Here is an 18,941-nt window from a genome sequence, read left to right as displayed (position 1 = left end):
GGAATCGGAAAGGGAAAACAAAGATGACAGGGAGAGAGAGGAGGGAAGGAAAGAAGGAAATTAGCGGTGAGTCTAATAGTGATTGCACTAATAGTCACAGACATGCACACAAGCCCGTCGTCCTCAAGAAGTACAAAAGTGCCTTCACCGCTTTATGGGCCGGCAAGCGATGAGGCGGTGTCCCAACAGCACCTGCACAGAAAGCGGCCGATTGTCCAGTTTTTTGGGAGCGTTAACAAGTTCTTGTCTTTCTGGGACATATCGTATACAGTGGCACAGCAGATGGCCGATATTTTCTTCGGTGCCACAGACTTCGCATGCTGCACTGTCAGTCACTCCAAATAATGTAGAGTATGCCTTCGTGAAGGCAACTCCTAACCAAAGGCGACAGAGAAGCGTAGCTTCCCTTCGAGGAAGTCTGAATGGAGGTCGGAGTTGCAGTGAGGGGTTTAATCAATGCAGTCGTGTAAGTCTTAAGTTTGGCGAGTTCCACTTAGTCAGTGAGAGACTGCTTGCCAGGTGTCGAAGCTGCATTGCGGCGTCTGTCCTCGAAAGCAGAATTGGAACGCTGCGCTCTTGATGGTGATGTGCGAGCAGCATTATCGGCGGAATCATCGCCACTGATTCTACAATGGCCAGGTACCCATTGAAAAACAACCTCGTGACCTTTTTGTGGGACGTGATGGTGAAGTTTCACGATTTCGTATGTCAGCTGTTCATGACAACCACGTCGGAGAACTGACTGCGTGCACTGTAATGCCGGTTTTGAGTAAGAGAACACAGTCCATTTTCTCAGTTTTAGAAGAGTTAACAAAAGGTATCCGCTGTCGATCTAGCAAGGCATGGCATATACCTATGCCGAAATATGTACGAAAATTTTTGCTTACTGACAACGTTGCTGACGCCGACACGAGATTTTCTGAGACACAAAGCCCCTAACGCTTTCGCGTTAGAACAGCTGCCTCAGGGAAAGCATTGGATATATTCTTCAGTACTTTGCAACAGATGGAGCAGCGCGGACATGTACGTTAGAATGATAAGTACTGATGTATTAGGATGAGTGTTTGCGGCATATATTTTGGCTGTCTAATGTTAAGATCTAAAAAAGTAAATGCCGTGATTTTGTGACAGTTATTGCTGACATATGTAAAGTCTCATGAAATATGATCTCCGACACAGTGCCCGTGATGGAACTGGCCCCTGGACTACAGGGCTACATTGACATGCGAAATGCTGGTTTAATAACTACCAGTAATGTGAACATGTTTAGCTCTGAAACTTTTGGTATATCGGCGCCGCTGTGCAGTCTTGGGGGCCCCTTTTACCACGCGGATTATATTTCAGCTAATATTTTAAGCAACAATACATTATTACTTCTTTTTTTACGGGTGAGCTTCCTGTAGCGTCTCACCACTGTTCCAAAGTTATCACTTAGCTCTAGACGCGCCGGCATGCAGTGGCGTAGAAACAGAGGGTGCCCGGGGGCCGTGGGCCCCGGTTACATGGGGCCAGTAGGAGGGGGGGGGGAGGGGGTCATATACGTCTGAAGACACCCGAAAATTTTCGATATCCTCACCTTCCTCGATTACAGCCGGGGGGGGGGTAGTACTGACAGAAGAGCTAAGGGCCTCGGGTGGGGCTTGCTTAAGCATTTGCTGAACGACTCCAATACGAGGGTTAGTCAGGGGCACGTCCTTGCTAGAGCTGTAGCAGTGGGGTCTGCCTCAGAGGAAGAGCTGGTTGAAAAGCTGGCCAACAAATACCTTCCTGTTGCGGACTCGGATGCTTTTCTGACGGAGCAGGCCTACACAGGAGAGGACAACTTTTCCCTAGATGAGGACTTTTTCTGTGGAAGAGGTATGCACGGTTTTGCATAGCCTTAAGAGCAAGTCGGCTCCCGGAGCGGACGGGATTTCGAACAAGCTCTTGAAAAATCTGGACGATAGGTCAATCAAGTACCTTACTGGGGAGGTTAACGCTATGTGGAGAGACGGGGTGGTTCCGGAGCAGTGGAAGACAGATCTCACGGTGCTGATTCCCAAGGCTGGCAAAGTCCCGAGCATCGATAACTTAAGGCCTATTTCGCTCACTTCGTGTGTGGGCAAGGTAGCCGAGCATGCGGTGCTTAATCGGCTTACAAGGTACCTTGAGGAGAACCAGGTCTACCCCCGCACTGATTGGTTTTAGGGCCGGGCTGTCGACTCAAGACGCAATGAAGCTCACCAAGCATCAGGTCATTGATGGAGATGGAAGGGGCGTTAAGGCCATCCTAGGGCTGGACCTGGAGAAGGCTTTTGACAACGTTCGCCACTCTTATATTCTTAAGTCCATTTCGGATCTTGGCCTCGGCGCGCGCTTTCATGACTATGTCAGGTCCTTCCTGTCAGGCAGGAAGGCTACCTTGAAGGTTGCGGAGCTGGAGTCAAAGATGTTCAATCTTGGAGACAGGGGCACTCCTCAAGGGGCCATCATCTCGCCCACATTGTTCAATCTGGCCATGGTCGGATTGACCAAGAAGCTCTTGGAGATTGAGGGGATTAGGCACACCATGTATGCAGATGACGTGACCATATGTTGTCCCGGTGGTAGTGAGGGCTATATCGAAAGTGTTCTGCAGGAGGCAGTACATGTAATTGAGAATTATTTGGACCCGACGGGGTTAAGGTGCTCCCCCTCCAAGTCGGAGCTGTTGCTGTACAGTCCCACTAGAAGGGGACGCAAGCCAAGAGGATGGATCCCCGTGGACCAGCTGAGCATTCAGCTTCGTACAAGAAATGGTGATCTCATAGTACCTAGGGTTGATAAGATTAGGGTTCTGGGGATGATTATTGAGTCGAACGGCGCCAACACGCTGACGATCCAGAAGATCATTGCCAAGACAGAAAATGCGGTATGCCTAGTGAAGAGGGTGGCCAACAGGCAGACGGGGTTCAAGGAGGACAGTCTCATTAGACTTATGCACGCATTTGTATTGTGTCACTTCACTTATGTGGCGGCCATGCACAAGTGGAAACGATCGGAGAAGGAGAAGCTTGACACGCAGATTAGGAAGATCACGAAGAAAGTGTTGGGTGTGCCAATGTGCACCAGCACCGACCGACTTCTCCAGCTGGGAATTCATAATACTTTGGATGAGATAGCTGAGGCTCAGGAGAGGACGCAGATGGCGCGTCTCTCTGCGACTAGCACGGGTCGGCAGATTCTGAGAGAGTTAGGGGTTCCTCAGGAGAAGATTTCGCAGCTTCATGTCGGTATTCCCGTGAAGGTCCGTAATCGGTATCATGTCAAGCCTGTTCCCAGGAACATGCATCCGGAGCGAAATGTTGGTAGAAGAAAGGCAAGGGGAGCTTGCCTACTGAGACTCATTCGTGATGAGAATCAGAAGGTTGGCTTCGTCGATGCTTCTTTCAACAAGGAGAGAAAGGTGTTTACCATGGTTGTCGTGGACAATGAGGGCAGTTTCGTTAACGCTGCTACCGTTCGGACTGATAGGCCAGAGGTCGCAGAGCAAGCGGCTATTGCGCTCGCCTTGGTTGACAGGCGCAGGCCTTTTGTATATAGCGATTCAAAGTCGGCCGTTAGGGCCTTTGAGAAGGGCTCGGTGGCTAAGGTTGCTTTTAAAATTATGCAGACATGTGAGATCTCTCAACACTACTTATGTTGGTTCCCTGCTCACCTTGGGATGATCGAGGGAGCCCCTCCGAATCTCAATAAGTCCGCTCATGAGGCAGCGCGAGATCTTACCCTCCGCTCTGCCCCGCGCAACGGCGTGGCGGTACTCCCCGAGAATAGAGACTCCCCTTCCACATACAACGAAATCACGAAGTATTACCTTCTTAATCGCAGAGTTTACAGTTTGCCGCATCCTAAACTAAACAGGGCTCAGGCACTTACATTACGCTTACTACAGACTGGTACTTATCCTTGCCCACAAAGACTGAACATGTTTTATCCAGAGACGTATACAGAGCCTCATTGCCAAGATTGTGGTGCTTTAGCCACTCTCGAACACATGCTCTGGTCTTGCGATAGAATTGAAGACTCGGCGATCAAGGATGCGTCCAGGTGCGAGGCTGCACTTCGCAGCCCGGACCTGGATGAACAATTCTGGGCTGTCCAGCAGGCTCACGATGTGGCCGTGAGGCTTGGCCTTCCGGTCCCGACGTGGGAGCGGCCCGCTTAGTGATGAATTATCACTACTTGCAGGACCAAATGAAGTTTTCCTTCCTTCCTTCCTTCCTTCCTTCCTTCCTTCCTTCCACCATTGGAAAAGCTAGCGCCACCGTCGGCGTGACGTGACATGAGGGATCACGCGGACACAGCGGCCACGTCGGCTGCTTCGGAAGCGCCGAAGCGAGCTGAAAACGAGTCCCACCTGGGGGCGAGCGCCACCGCCGGCGTGACGTGACATGAGGGATCACGTGGACACAGCGGCCACGTCGGCTGCTTTGGAAGCGCCGAAGCGAGCTGAAAACGAGTACCACCTGCGCCGCGGTTCTGATTAAGTGATGATGCTTTACCGCCTTGGGTGTCTGCTTGACAACATTTGAAAGTACTACTATAAAGGTAGTGGCTGCCTTTGGAGGCGTACAGCATGGTAGGATACCGCTCGGTGCAGCAGTGCTGGACGTACGCAACGGAGCCCGGTGTCAGCCTTATTCACACGTAGCCGCAGGGCAAAGAGCTGCGTGAAGCTTGGCTGGCGAAACATAGAACCGGCAGACAGCCATCGGCTACAACTCGGGTATGCAGCAAGCACAGACGCGAGGAACATATCTGCTACGGCGCCGGGACTGCGCGATGTTCGGTGAGTAGCACAAAACATGCACTGAGATAGTGTTCCTGTATATGCTCCCTGGAACACTAGCACTGAGACGCTCGCCCGCGCCCTCTGCCCGGCTAATGTCATGACGGTTTGGCCTATAAACTTGTTGATGCTAGATACTGGCAAGTTCACTGAAACAGGAAGGAAGCGGTAAGACGCACATTTAAAAAAAAAAGGCACGGCATATGGTCATGTTTGTGTTATGAATTAATGCACTCGATTGCGAAAAAGAAGCTGAGGGAAATCGCACGCTGCTGAGAAGACCGATAAGCATGCAGTGCGACGTAACTTGAGGAATAATATTGAAAGGTCCAAGAATTTAGCAGACAGACAAGATTGAATCGCGACGATTCACAGTCGTCGTAGGCGTCGAAGTCTTCATAATTAAATTATTTTTGAACAGTTCTGATAGCGTCCATGCAACAATGATTGCTAATGTACTGTCAAGCGCTCATATGATGCGGCCTAAAGCTCACGGCATGGTGCGAAAATGCGCTCACAGCGAAAGCAAAACGTGCGCGGACATGCATGCATGCAGGCGCGCAGTAGGTCGCTGCGAACCCGTGCGATCGCTGGATTGAGGCTTCATTCTGTTATGCTCCATTTGGTTATACAGACGGCCCACTGTAAGAACATATTTCACCATGGTATTTCACATAGTTTACTCTCAGCGTTTGGCTACCTTTCACGCAAGAAGCCGGTTCGGAAGACTCCGTCGTGGAGACCGCGCGCAGTGGTGTTCACTGTACGTATTCGATAAAGAGATGGCGTCTGTAAACGATTCCGTGCTTTCAGTTTTCCCAAGATTATTATATCGACAGTCAAAAACTTCCCGCGTTTTGGGAGTTCCTACATAAATGTCCAGAAGGGCTGCCGCGTGGTGTTTTTATTGAGCGCCGTAAGCGAAACCTATGAGGAGCGCGCCGCGTGATCTCTCGTACTACGCAAGGGAGGCGCTTCCGACAAATGGCGACTCCGTAATTCCTCGCCGCCAATAGTTATCTGATCAGTTTGCGCGCGTGAAGCGAATACTGTGAATACTGGCGTATACATTCTCGATCACATTTCAACGCCCGCGATTGCGCTGCAATGTATGACCATTCCAATCTGATGAAGAGATGCCTTCATTCGTAGATCAGATTCAGAGGAAGCACTATTTTGCGTGCAGCCATCGTTGCGCTTTGATTGTTATTTTCTTTTCCGGCGCAAGCTCGCCTTTTATAATGAGTTATATTCGTGACTCACTTTTTTCGGACGGCCTTTTTCTTCACATCACTACAATTTGATAGTATAGACGTGCTACATCTTCATTCAGTGAATACTGAGAAATGGACTAGGATTTTTTTTTTTTGGCGTGTGCGTTTACTCACTTATACAAATAATTTATTATTCACAACTGACTTTTTAATCTAAGAAGTTGTAAATGACAGCAGCCTGAACACTCACAGAAGGTCTCAAGAATAAAGAAAATTTAAATGCTTATTAGTCTGATTTCGCCTGATGGCAAGGAAGGAAATTTTAATAAAAATATCCTAAGGATAATTAAAAGCCTATCCACTTGAAAACGTTTCATCTGAGTTCCCCCTTTGTAAGCTGATACCCAATTGGTGTTTGGTATTGTGGGTCCTTGACGTATGTCCAACCTTAGAACAAAGGGTCATTCCTATTTTTTCCATTTCGGGAAGGCGTGTTACCCTCCTGTCTTTCACTCCGGTTCACAACCACGCAAATGACGAAAGTTCTGCTTAAGTAGCGTCGTTAGTCCAAAACCACGAGCTACCTTAACTCATCTCGCCTGTATCGCTGTCATTTAGGCTTGGATATGAAATGTATCTTTTAAATCGAAGCATCAGGAATATAAAAAAAGCTGCCCACGACAAGCACAGCTAGGTTTCTTTCATGTTGTACTTCGTCCTGTGAAAAATGAGGCTGGTCGCCGACAAAAAAAATTGCAACATACTAAAGAAAAGGGCAGATGATGGAAGTGCGAAAGGCAAGGAATTTAACCATGGACGGGCCCGATTGGCTACCGTACACATGGGGAGGGAAAAAAAATTAATGGCAGTTCAGCGGTAAATGCGAGAGAAATGCCGTAAGCATATGTCGCACCTCTGTGAGGTCCCGGATCCATGATTTATGCCAAGTTTACTAAATTGCAGTGTTGTTCAGTACCTCGAGCACTCGACACATGTCCTGTCTCTTCTAGGAGCGAAGTGTAACCGACGGTGGGGTCTGGAGCATACCACCATGCACATACATACATTGTTAAGAATGGCGAGCTGCAAGGCAAAATTGCCACCCAATTACGACAAGGGGGCAAGACGCGCATTCCGCACCCCTCTCCGTCACTGCAGCTAGGAGGCGTTCGAAGAAGCGGCCTTTGTGATGAAAACCGCCTCCTTCCTCCAGCCCCATCACCATTGTGACGGAACGAGCTCGTTGGACGAACAATGGTTCCGGAGTTCCCCAACGCGGACCTGATCTGACACGCATGGACAAGCGGCCGCGGGAAAGACGTATTTTGGTGCTTCTCATGCCTCGGCGTGACGCAAGACAACGAGCTACCCACGATTGACACCGATACTTCCCGGAACGGCACCCCTCCAACGCCGTCGTTTGGGCATCGGAATGTGTGTACCTTTGTGTACGTAAACTGATCTGCGGAGCAGCAGCGAGTTGGTGATGAGTAATCGAACAGTCGCCGCCTCGTATGGCCGGCGGACCGAGTGTATAAAAACTGTTGTTGTGCGAATGCTGGACACACTTCTCTTGAGCAGTCATGTTAGACTGATACACTTCTCTCATGCAGTCATGTTGGACTGACACTCTTCTTTTTCAAGCAGTCATGTTAGACTGATTTAATTTCTGTAAATAAACCCATATTCCTCGTTCTCGATGAGAAGCAGTTCTTCACTTCATCGACGTCCTCAGCGTAAATAAGTTGGACGACGGCATGGGCCAGCTACCTTCGAATTCATGCCGTACTCCAATCTTGGCAAAGGACCACGAGCGATGGGATTGAGCCCCCAATCCTGACAACTGGCTGACAGCGGTGAGATGGACTTTGCGACATGGTGCTGTATCTACGCTGAGTGCTTGGTTTTTGCTTTGACTCTCTAGGCTTCATTTTGGGGTTGTTCTGTTTAGAACAGTAGGGAAGCTAGATTGTTGTGTGTTAGCTAGGTTGTGTTTTCCTAGCTAGATTTAGAGAGCAGAATCAAGGCAGTAAAGCAGCGGTCATGGAGTTGAGGACACTGCTGAGAGACGAGTTGTTGATTGTTGGTGAGGAACTGGGCCTAGATGTACGCAAGGAAATGCTCAAATCGGAATTATTGGAGCTAATTTCCAATCAGGCCAGTGAGGAAGATATTGAAATGGGAATGGAACTTCTCAAATAGAGAGAGAAACGGGAAAGAGAAAGAGAAGAAAGGGACAGAGAAAAGCGAGAGAGAGAGGAACGCGATAAAGATCGCGAGTTTCAGTTAAGGAAAATGCAACTTGAAAGCAAACGTTTCGAGTTGTCTCAAGGAAGTGAAGGCGCTCTGGGACGATCAAGTGAGGCAGAATCGTACCGCATGGACAGGCTATTAAAGCCATTTGAGGTCGGGACCGACATAGGCTTGTTCCTAAGCAATTTTGAAAGGACTTGCGAGAAGATGAACTTCGGTCCGAGTACATGGCCACAGCGGTTGCTGTCTATGTTGCGCTGTGAGGCGGCGGAAGTAATCGCCAGACTGAGTGCACAGGATGCATATGATTATGCAAAAGTAAAGGCTAGTCTCCTGAAGAAATACCGCCTTTCAGCCGAAGCTTTTCGGCAAAGGTTTAGGAGCACAGGCAAGAAAGATAGCGAGGGCTATCCAGAGTTTGCATATAGCTTAAAGGCCAACCTAGTCGAGTGGCTTAAAAGCGCGGAAACTTACGACAGCAGAGACATGATCATTGAATGCATCTGTCTAGAGCAGTTTTACAAAACCATCCCCCAAGCTGTGAAACTGTGGGTGCAAGACAGATGTAATGTAAACACTGTGGAAAGGGCGGCGGAATTAGCCGAAGAGTACGCAACCCGTAGAAAGTTGAACGCCGAGGAGGGAAACTGGGACGGTCGAAATGGACCGCGGAAACCATTTCCGTTCTAAAAGGGTGCGCAAACTAGACGATCAGAGCCTGTAGACATGGCGGAAAAGCCCGCAGAAAAGAGCGAGGAGAAACTTAACAGAAAAACCGCACAAAAAGAACAGAAAAGAAAATTCGAATCTGTTAGACCAATTCGCTGTTACAAATGCCACAAACTGGGACATATAGCTGTAAACTGCGAGAAGTCTAGCGTAGTTTTTTCCTACGTGGAGGAAAAAGATGAGAATATGGAACTTTTAAGTCCATATCTCCACGACCTGCAAGTTAATGGAAAACCATGCCGAGTGCTAAGAGACAGTGCCGCCACGCTGGACATTGTCCATCCGTCTTACGTGACGGTAGATGACTTCACCGGAGAAGTAGCATGGATAAAACAGGTTGTAGAAGAACACAGCGTGTGTCTGCCCATGGCCAAAGTCAAAATCAGTGGACCATTCGGGGAGCTAGAGACTGAGGCTGCAGTTTCCAAATTTTTGTCACTGCAGTATCCCTACATCTTTTCGAATCATTCGAATCAGTTACTGCGTGACAGAGGGCCCAAACTGGGAGAGGGCATAGTACAGGCATTGACCCGAGGCCAAGCTCGTAAGATCGCGGCGCTTTCGGCTGAAAATGCTCAAGCTCCTCCAGCGGAAGCAGAAAAGGGGATAACTTCAATACCCGAATCCGGGCTAGGCCCGAGGGACAAAAGAACAGTTGAGGAGAGCCTGCCAGCTGATAGCTCAATGAGAGCGTAGCACTAGAGTGTCAGAGTTCTAGCCTGCAGGAAGAGCAAGTAGACGCGCTCACAAGCGAGACAGGGTCGTTATTATCACCGGCCTCAAAGAACTTTGATCAACTCTTACGCGTGGATAGAGAGTCACTGGCAGCTGAGCAAAAGAATGATGAAAGCTTAGCTAAATTACATGACACAGCTAAAGAAGGCATTGCTAGGCGCAACGTAACGATACATGAGAGAGGAGGATTGTTGTATCGGCATGCATTACAGAGATCGAAAGGGTAGGATTTTAGATCAGTCAGTCATACCTACTAAGTATAGGGAGGACCTTTTGAGTCTTTGTCATGGAAATGGGTGGTCCGGCCACCTAGGCATAAACAAATCAAAGGAAAGATTGCTTATGGAATACTACTGGCCTGGCTGTTTCAAAGATGTAGAAAACTTTGTAAGATCATGCGACGCCTGCCAGCGTTCTGGTAAACCAGGAGAGACGTGGAAAGCTCCACTGAAGGTAGTGCCCTTAATAACAGAGCCTTTCAGACGACTTGTAATAGACACGGTAGGGCCTCTTCCAAAAACAAAATCAGGCTACAGGTACTTGTTTACCATGCTGTGTCCGGCTACCAAGTTTCCAGAAGCAATCCCTTTGAAAGAGCTCAGCTCCACCGAAGCAGTAGACGCGCTTTTGACAGTGTTTGCACGAGTTGGGTTTCCAGCCGAAATTCAGGCAGATCAAGGGTCAGTATTCACGAGCGCACTGACTTCCACATTCTTGCAAAAATGCGGGGTAAAGTTAATACACAGTTCTGTCTATCACCCTCAGTCAAACAGTGTATAGAGGTGGCATTCGGTGCTTAAGCGAGTTTTGCGTGCGCTCTGTTACGAGCACAAGGAGGACTGGGAGAACTGTCTGCCGGCAACTTTGTTTGCTTTGCGAACGGTTCCACATGAGGCGACAGGGTTCTCACCAGCAGAACTAGTGTATGGGAGGACACTCCGGTCTCCACTGAGAATGTTAAGAGAGATGTGGGAGGAAAGAGGGGAGAGTCCAACCGTGGTTGAATACGTGCTAAATTTACTGGAACGGCTAAGCGCAACCCAAGAACTAATCGGAAAGAACATGGCACTAGCTCAAAAGAACGCCAAATTCTATTACGACAAGAATGCGAGGCTTCGTACGTTTAACGCCGGAGACCAGGTAATGATCCTCAAACCTTCAAGAAAGAACAAGCTTGAAGTTCACTGGGACGGGCTCGTTAAAGTGTTGCACAAACTTTCAGGTACTAACTATGCTTTGAGAATGCCCGGTCGCAGGAAGGAAGTGAGGATATATCACTGTAATTTGATGAAGCCGTATGTAGAGCGGAGCGGAGTCGTTAACTATACCGTCAAAGAGCCGGATGGCATTAGTACCAAGTTTAAGGAGTATAGGGCGACCTCCAACTCTGAAATCGGCCTAGAAGAAGTAGTAGAACACTCGGTAAGCTCGCACGCTCTAAGACCCGAGCAGCTAGATGAGCTAAAAGGGGTGTTAGGGGAATATATCGACAGGTTCAACGATCGGCCGGGTAGAACCGAACTGATAACGCATGAAATTGAACTGAGATCAACCGAACCCGTAAGATCAAAACCTTACAGGGTGTCTCCAAGACAGAGAGAGATTATGGAGGCAGAGATACAGCGCATGCTAGAGTTGGGAGTTATTGAGCCCGCTGAGAGTGACTACACGTCACCGCTAATACTCGTAGAAACCCCTAACAAGGACCCTCGTCCGTGTGTTGACTACAGGAAGTTAAATGCCATCACTAAGGATCAGCTGTACCCGATACCCAACATTGAGGAACGAATTGAAAGAGTTAGCGCTGCTAAATACATTTCAACTATAGATCTCGTGCGGGGGTACTGGCAAGTTCCCCTTTCAGTAAGTGCCAGCGCTACGCCGCATTCATCTCGCCTGTAGGCACTTTTCGCCCTCTCGCACTCAGCTTCGGGCTGAAGAACGCGCCGTTTAGCTTCTCTAAATTAATAGATATTGTCCTAAAAGACTTGCAGGAGTTCGCCTTGCCTTATCTTGATGATGTGGCCATTTTTTCGGACAGCAGGGAACAACACGTATCGCACCTCAAACAGGTGTTCTCACGGTTGAGGGAAGCCGGCTTAACGATGAAAGCGGAAAAGTGTAGGTTTGGTTGTTCGCAGGTTACTTATATGGGCCATGTTGTCGGTCAGGGCATGAGACGGCCGGCTGTGCTGAAAATAGCTACGATTGGAGAATTTTCTCAGCCGCGCACGAAAACGGACCTTCGTTCATTTTTGGGACTTGTGGGGTACTATCAACGGTACATTCCGAATTACTCGAAATTGGCAAGTCCATTAACAGACGCCCTCCGAAAGGGAGCACCGAGTAACGTACACAGGGATAAGGACAAAGAGAACGCTTTCCAAAGTTTGAAAACGCTATTGGTTTCTCGCCCTGTGCTTCGCGCGCCAGACTACACAAAGGAATTCATAGTTCAATGCGACGCAAGCGACAGAGGTATGGGCGTGGTACTTAGTCAGGTCGGCGACGATAACGAGGAGCATCCTATCCTCTACGCCAGCCGTAAACTAAATGTAAGAGAGGAAGCCTACAGCGCTTCAGAGAAGGAATGCGCTTGTTTGGTTTGGGCCGCCCAGAAGTTGTCGTGTTACTTGTACGGAGCGAAGTTCATCTTCGAGACCGACCACTGTCCTCTGACGTGGCTCAATCAAATGTCACACAAAAATGGCCGCTTGCTCCGATGGAGCCTCACTCTCCAAGAGTACAACTTCTCCGTTAGATATAAGAAGGGAAAGTTGCATAGCAATGCGGATGGTTTGAGCAGGCTAATGAATTCTGCGTTTGGGGGTCCCGCCTAAATTTTAGGGTTACTAGGGTTAATTTTATTAAGCGAAGAAGATCCCCTCTCATTTTGCAGGATTCCCTCCATGATTGATGAATGTGTCAGCAGGAATTTGCTTCAGAAATTGGCATAGCGAAATGCAGCAGTTTTTTTTTGTTTCTGCACTTATGTTGTTGTTGTTTTTTTTGAAGCCTAGCGAGTCTAAAGTGAGAGCCAATGCACGTCATCTCGGCGCAGAGCCGTGTTGTGGGGTTCATTTTGCAGTTGCCTGTCCTTGTTGGATGTTTTGGGGCGGTGACATCAATGCACAAGTGGTCGCTGCGAGCCAAGACATCAATCCCCCCCTGACCACCAGCCGTTCTCTTCCTGCCTAGCGGTTGTCAACGCTAGACAGTCGAGATTTTTCGGGCCATGGAGGCGCTGTTAAGAATGGCGAGCTGCAAGGCAAAATTGCCACCCAATTACGACAAGGGGGCAAGACGCGCATTCCGCACCCCTCTCCGTCACTGCAGCTAAGAGGCGTTCGAAGAAGCGGCCTTTGTGCTGAAAACCGCCTCCTTCCTCCAGCCCCATCACCATTGTGACGGAACGAGCTCGTTGGACGAACAATGGTTCCGGAGTTCCCCAACGCGGACCTGATCTGACACGCATGGACAAGCGGCCGCGGGAAAGACGTATTTTGGTGCTTCTCATGCCTCGGCGTGACGCAAGACAACGAGCTACCCACGATTGACACCGATACTTCCCGGAACGGCACCCCTCCAACGCCGTCGTTTGGGCATCGGAATGTGTGTGCCTTTGTGTACGTAAACTGATCTGCGGAGCAGCGGCGAGTTGGTGATGAGTAATCGAACAGTCGCCGCCTCGTATGGCCGGCGGACCGAGTGTATAAAAACTGTTGTTGTGCGAATGCTGGACACACTTCTCTTGAGCAGTCATGTTAGACTGATACACTTCTCTCATGCAGTAATGTTGGACTGACACTCTTCTTTTTCAAGCAGTCATGTTAGACTGATTTAATTTCTGTAAATAAACCCATATTCCTCGTTCTCGATGAGAAGCAGTTCTTCACTTCATCGACGTCCTCAGCGTAAATAAGTTGGACGACGGCATGGGCCAGCTACCTTCGAATTCATGCCGTACTCCAATCTTGGTAAAGGACCACGAGCGATGGGATTGAGCCCCCAATCCTGACAACATACATACATACATACATACATACATACATACATACATACATACATACATACATACATACATACATACATACATACATACATACATACATACATACATACATACATACATACATACATACATACACACATGCATGCATGCATACACACACACACATACACACACATTTTTCTAAGCGGTCCCATCTCCTCTCTACCTCTCTCACGTGACCAGCTTGCGAAACTTCACACGCTTACACTTTTTTCCACTGTAACAATCCTAATGATACGTATTAAAATATAAACAGAGAGATAAGGAAAAAGAATAAAGAGGTAGCGAGAATGAACCCTGCAGTACACACAGTGCGGGCACTTTCAAGAAGCACAGTTGGTGTTTTGTGGCCTTGTGAATCGAATAATGGTTCGACCAAGTCCCCAGGATAATTTTCTCCGATAGTGGTGTGCCTTCGAACCGGTTAATAGTTGCTCACGGAGCAGAGTGTTGAGTGTGGAAGTAGCAGAGAAGGTGCTCCATACAGCCTCGTCACCCACCGAAAATTGCATGCGCGCTGCTGGACATTCCTAGAAAACTGTATATGTGACGCCCAGCCATATGCAACACAGCAACATTGTTTTGCCATGGGAGCGTCCAGGTGAAAGACAGGGTGGTTATAGAGATGAAGACACGCTATTTTCTGCAGCAATTTAGGAAGGAATGAATGAATGCCACCATTTACTGAGAAAAAGAAGGAGTAAGCATATCGGTGGAAGCACGTCTGAGCACATTGGGAAAGGAGTGGGGAACAAAGCGAGGAAAAGCTGTAGTCCGGGTGGCAGGCGAAGCCGCAGTTTAGGGTCGAGAGTATATAAGCGAGAGTTGGTGAAACCGGTTGAATTCCACTTTAGATGTGTGATCAATTGTGAGTAAATGATTGGAGTCACCGCCCAGCATTCCTCCTTTGCGGTAGTATAAGTACCCGCCGTTCTTGGTAATAAGCGTTTACTGAAAACCAATCTTGGCAATTACTTATCATCGGCCATACCTCGCCACGTATTCCTTAGTGGCAGGGTCTGTGGATTACAACTGCGCTGTCGCGACAAGTTACGACCATACCGTGACGCTTGAGGTTACCGTTGCCATACTTGCGACTCTTTCTATTGCAGGAATACTATAAACATGCGTTTACTGCACAAGTTGGAGAACAGAAAGCTTAGAACGGCGTTTCTCGCCTTACATGCGCTCGACGCAAGCACCATTGCAGCATATGTTACGGTGCGCGTCCCTTCAAGAGACGCGAACGCAAACATAAGAACGTGTTGAAGACAGGGTGCCTCGTGCCAAACATATACAAGCCAACGATATATTAGCAACCATGCTGTCGTTTTTACACAAGGACGTTATATACTTTAACTTCTCGAGTGCCAGTCCCAGCCGCCGCCTACGGGAGCGCATGAAGCCGACGGCGGCCATATTGCTTGATGAAAAAGAGAGCGGCTGCAGGACGCGTGGCCGCGGTATACGCGCGGCGCTCCTAACTGCGCTTGTAGTTCTGCGATGAAAAATAAAATTAATCCCCTTTAAGAAGTATATCAGTCCGCTGTTGTGTGTCGCTGTTGTCGAAAAATACGTGTCATAGTGGCGGGTGCCTTGTGTTCTGAAGTTGCGAGAACCGAAACAGTCGTATTTTCTGTTTTCATCATTCAGTAACCTGCCGCGTGCATCGGCAGTGTGATGCCTTTCGTCGGTACGTGGTGCCGATTGACAGCGGCATAACCTCTAAATACAGTATCCTTATGCCATTTCTAAAAAAAAAAAGACTATTTGTGTAAATGAGCGTCCAAGTCGCCGATGATGAAGCTGCTGCTGCTTTAAAGTTAGGAAGGAGCGTTTTATGCGAAGCATGCTAGCCGCACAACCACGCTCTTCCTTGCTGCGCCGCGCGCAGCCGCGTAGCTACCATATATGACGTCATAACAGCTGCAAAAGCGGAGGCTCGCTCGCTTGCGGCCGCGTAGCTACATAGCCGGGTCTCAGCTCGCCTGCGGTCGCACAAATGGTACTGCGGCCTAACTCCCGCTCCTCCCGCTATACCAGGTTACCAATACCTCTATACCAGCGGTATAGCGGTAGCGGTAGAGCGTATTTATTGGTTTGAAAATAATGGAATCAGCAGAGTAACGCATGAGTTGTTTCTTCGTCTAGCCGAACCAAATATAGCCAAGCAACAGCAGTTCACCAGGCTAAACAGTGGTTCAACAACTAAAATAAAGGCTAGTATGCTTCGCATCCTGGGCTCAACCTTAGCTAAGCCACAGCCATTTTTTTTTAAACCTAGAAAACAAGAACAAAAATACAACGGTAGGTCTCATTTTTGTCTAGCGTTTCAGTTTTAACCGATAAGAGTCGGTGAAAGCAAAGTTACAATAAAGCTAAGGCGACCGACGATTTGCACGCAGCCGCAACCGTACATGCGCTCCAATGAGCGTAGCCCCAGAGCTAAGGTAACGTATCAGCTTTTTTTTTTTTCGTTTCTGCGTCCATTTTGCCTGCATCTGCGACGAAAATGAGAAGTGGGAAAGCAGCTAGATCAACAGAAAGTGGTGAGGGGAGGTGGTAGAGTAATGGGGTGCTATTCTCGACACTACAGTGTTCTAGAAGAAGGTAGTGCGCTCACATGGTGGGGGCGCTTGATGCACTTCGTGTCGCCGCCGACAGGTGGCGCGGTTCGCAGCGTCACCTGAAACTCGCTGCCATGTCGGAGTAGAACAGGTACCGCGCATTGCTGCAGTTCCCGAAAGAAATGCAACACTCACGATGTGCAATGCGCGATACTTGTTCTGGTACGTCTTATCAGTGTACAAAGAATTACCGCCGCTGTGGCTGATCTACGGAGCGTAGGCGATGTCTTGTACCGGAAGCGCGGATGAACGCGCCTGGCTATTAACGCATATACAGGGCGCGAAGCATTGGACGATCCTCTTTTTTTTCCTGCTATTAAAATGTGCAATGTGGTTTCGCTAATGGAGCAGTCATATTGGACAGAATTTTAGCATTGCCTTTTTTTTTTCGTAATCGCTGGCCTGCAGCGGGAATGCGCGCTACAAAGCAATTTTTTTTCCACGACACTTAACATTAGATAATCGCTTTTTCGAGTGAAGCTCATGATTTATATGCATGACATCGTTCGCACTGTTAACACGACACAGCATATAGAAAGGAAATATAAAATCCAGGTACATTTATGCAATGTTTATTTACAAAGAAACGAGGAAGGAATGTGGACCAGAAAAATCAGGCTCAAGAAGGCTGAACGTTTATAAGTGGAGATGTTTACAAATCGATATAAACATGCACCTGCAGACTCGCCTCAGGAAGTTTTCGCGATCTTCCTGTGCATGACTGTTTTCCTTCTCTCGTGTTTTTCCGAGTTAATGCCCTTTGTAAAAAAATGGAGCCGCGTTGTAATATAAAAGCTTATTACATTCTTGGTGAGTTCGGCTGAATGCTCACTGCAACCAATTTTGTGCGAGCACTTTGCTTTCACCGGACTAAGCACCTCCAAGATGCTATCAGCATGTAGTTGTTTTTTGCTGAAGCATTCAGTAAAGATGTCTTCAAGCATTTTTACAAATGAAAAAAGTGTTCCACGTGGGTAGAGAAGCCCGCCTCTATCCCTGTGCAGTGTCAACGCAGTAAGCCCAGGATTCTCATCTTCGGACGACACGGTTAGCGCATTCATGCAATCCTGGCAGTTGGTTTTCATTACGCACTTTCGTGCGACATATCCGAGAGTCGCTCCTCTCTATGTGCTGGTCGTGATCGATCAAAGACAACACTACTTCGGCGCCTGGTAAATTCCCCGAAACAATGAGAGCATCTACCTGGTCCCACAAGTTGTTGCTGGGAGAGCAACTTGCGCTGCTCTGCTGTGTGTTTAGCAAGGCAGCTACCGCACATGGATCCGCATTACCATATCTCACGGTTTTCACTAAACTGTAAAAAGACATGCAGTTAATCGTAATGAGAAATTGGGTGGGCGTCGGATGATCATTACAGCCCGAGGCTTGTCTGACAATCCCAAACAAATTCTCAATCGGGTCCTGACTAAGCCGGGATGTCATAAAATACGAATAACCTACATTTGTAAGGTACGAAAGAAGCTCAAGAGTGCTTGAGATTGTGACGCGCAGCCCAGTCGCTGTCACAATCCAGTCCAGTCAGCCCAGTCACATACTGCACATTGAGCCAAGCAACAAGCACAGCACAGGCACAGAGAGATATTGCCACGCATACAACGCCGGCGGTATTTGCAGTCGAGCGCCGACAATGCCGAACCAACCGAGCGCACCAGCGCAACCGCAACACGAGGCAAGAGAAGTTTTTCAGGTGAAACATGTGTCAGCGCCCCTGGCGGGCATGCGGGAAGTCGACGCCGAGTGCGCCGCGGCGGAGCGGCGCAGGGATACGACAGTGAGCGCACTGCCCCCTTCTAGAACACTGTACTCGACACGCATGGCAGCTGCACGGCCGCCATTATCCGCCATGTTGACTCTGATTGGCTGCCGAGAGGTCACGTGTTTGGAAATTTGTGCCGGGAAGCGGAAGTATTGCAAAATGCAATTTTGCGTTTTCATCAAGATGACGAAACGTGACGTGGAGCTGCAAATTTTATGGACTAATACATTTTTTTGGTCCTTGGCAGATATATTGTGATGTTAGCGCTTCAAAAAGAATGTGAGCGGTAGCGTGCAGAAGCCAGTGTAATGCATCTGCAATTGCGCGAATATGTGGTGGCGATCAAAGATATGCGCCATGCCATCTTGCTGATTGGCTGAAGGAATATCTCATGAGGAGCGTCACAGGAAGGGCTGTTTCGTAAACATCATTTTGACGATGCGTGACGTTGCGCTGGGCCGCCATTGCTGAGATTTTCTGCCATAATTTTTGCTGCGACGAGCCGCGCGAATTATGCTAATGAGCAGCCATATGCAATGGCAGCCGAGAGCGATGCGTATCGCCACATTTTCCCCGTAGTTTGGCACCACGAAAATCTTTTGTTCATAACGCGTGCTCATAGTATTTGCATCGCTCTCGGGTGGTGTTGGCATTTGTGTTTGGGGCGATCATTTTTTAAAAGAACGCGTTTATACGAAATAATATTGGCTGAATATAGCAAAATTTCGGCAATGTTGTCCACTTTTCA

The sequence above is a fragment of the Dermacentor albipictus genome, chromosome 1, assembly GCF_038994185.2.
Source record: "Dermacentor albipictus isolate Rhodes 1998 colony chromosome 1, USDA_Dalb.pri_finalv2, whole genome shotgun sequence".
Classification (NCBI taxonomy): Eukaryota; Metazoa; Arthropoda; class Arachnida; order Ixodida; family Ixodidae; genus Dermacentor; species Dermacentor albipictus.
The sequence above is the reverse complement of the archived record's forward strand: the minus strand, read 5'-3'. Positions refer to the sequence as shown.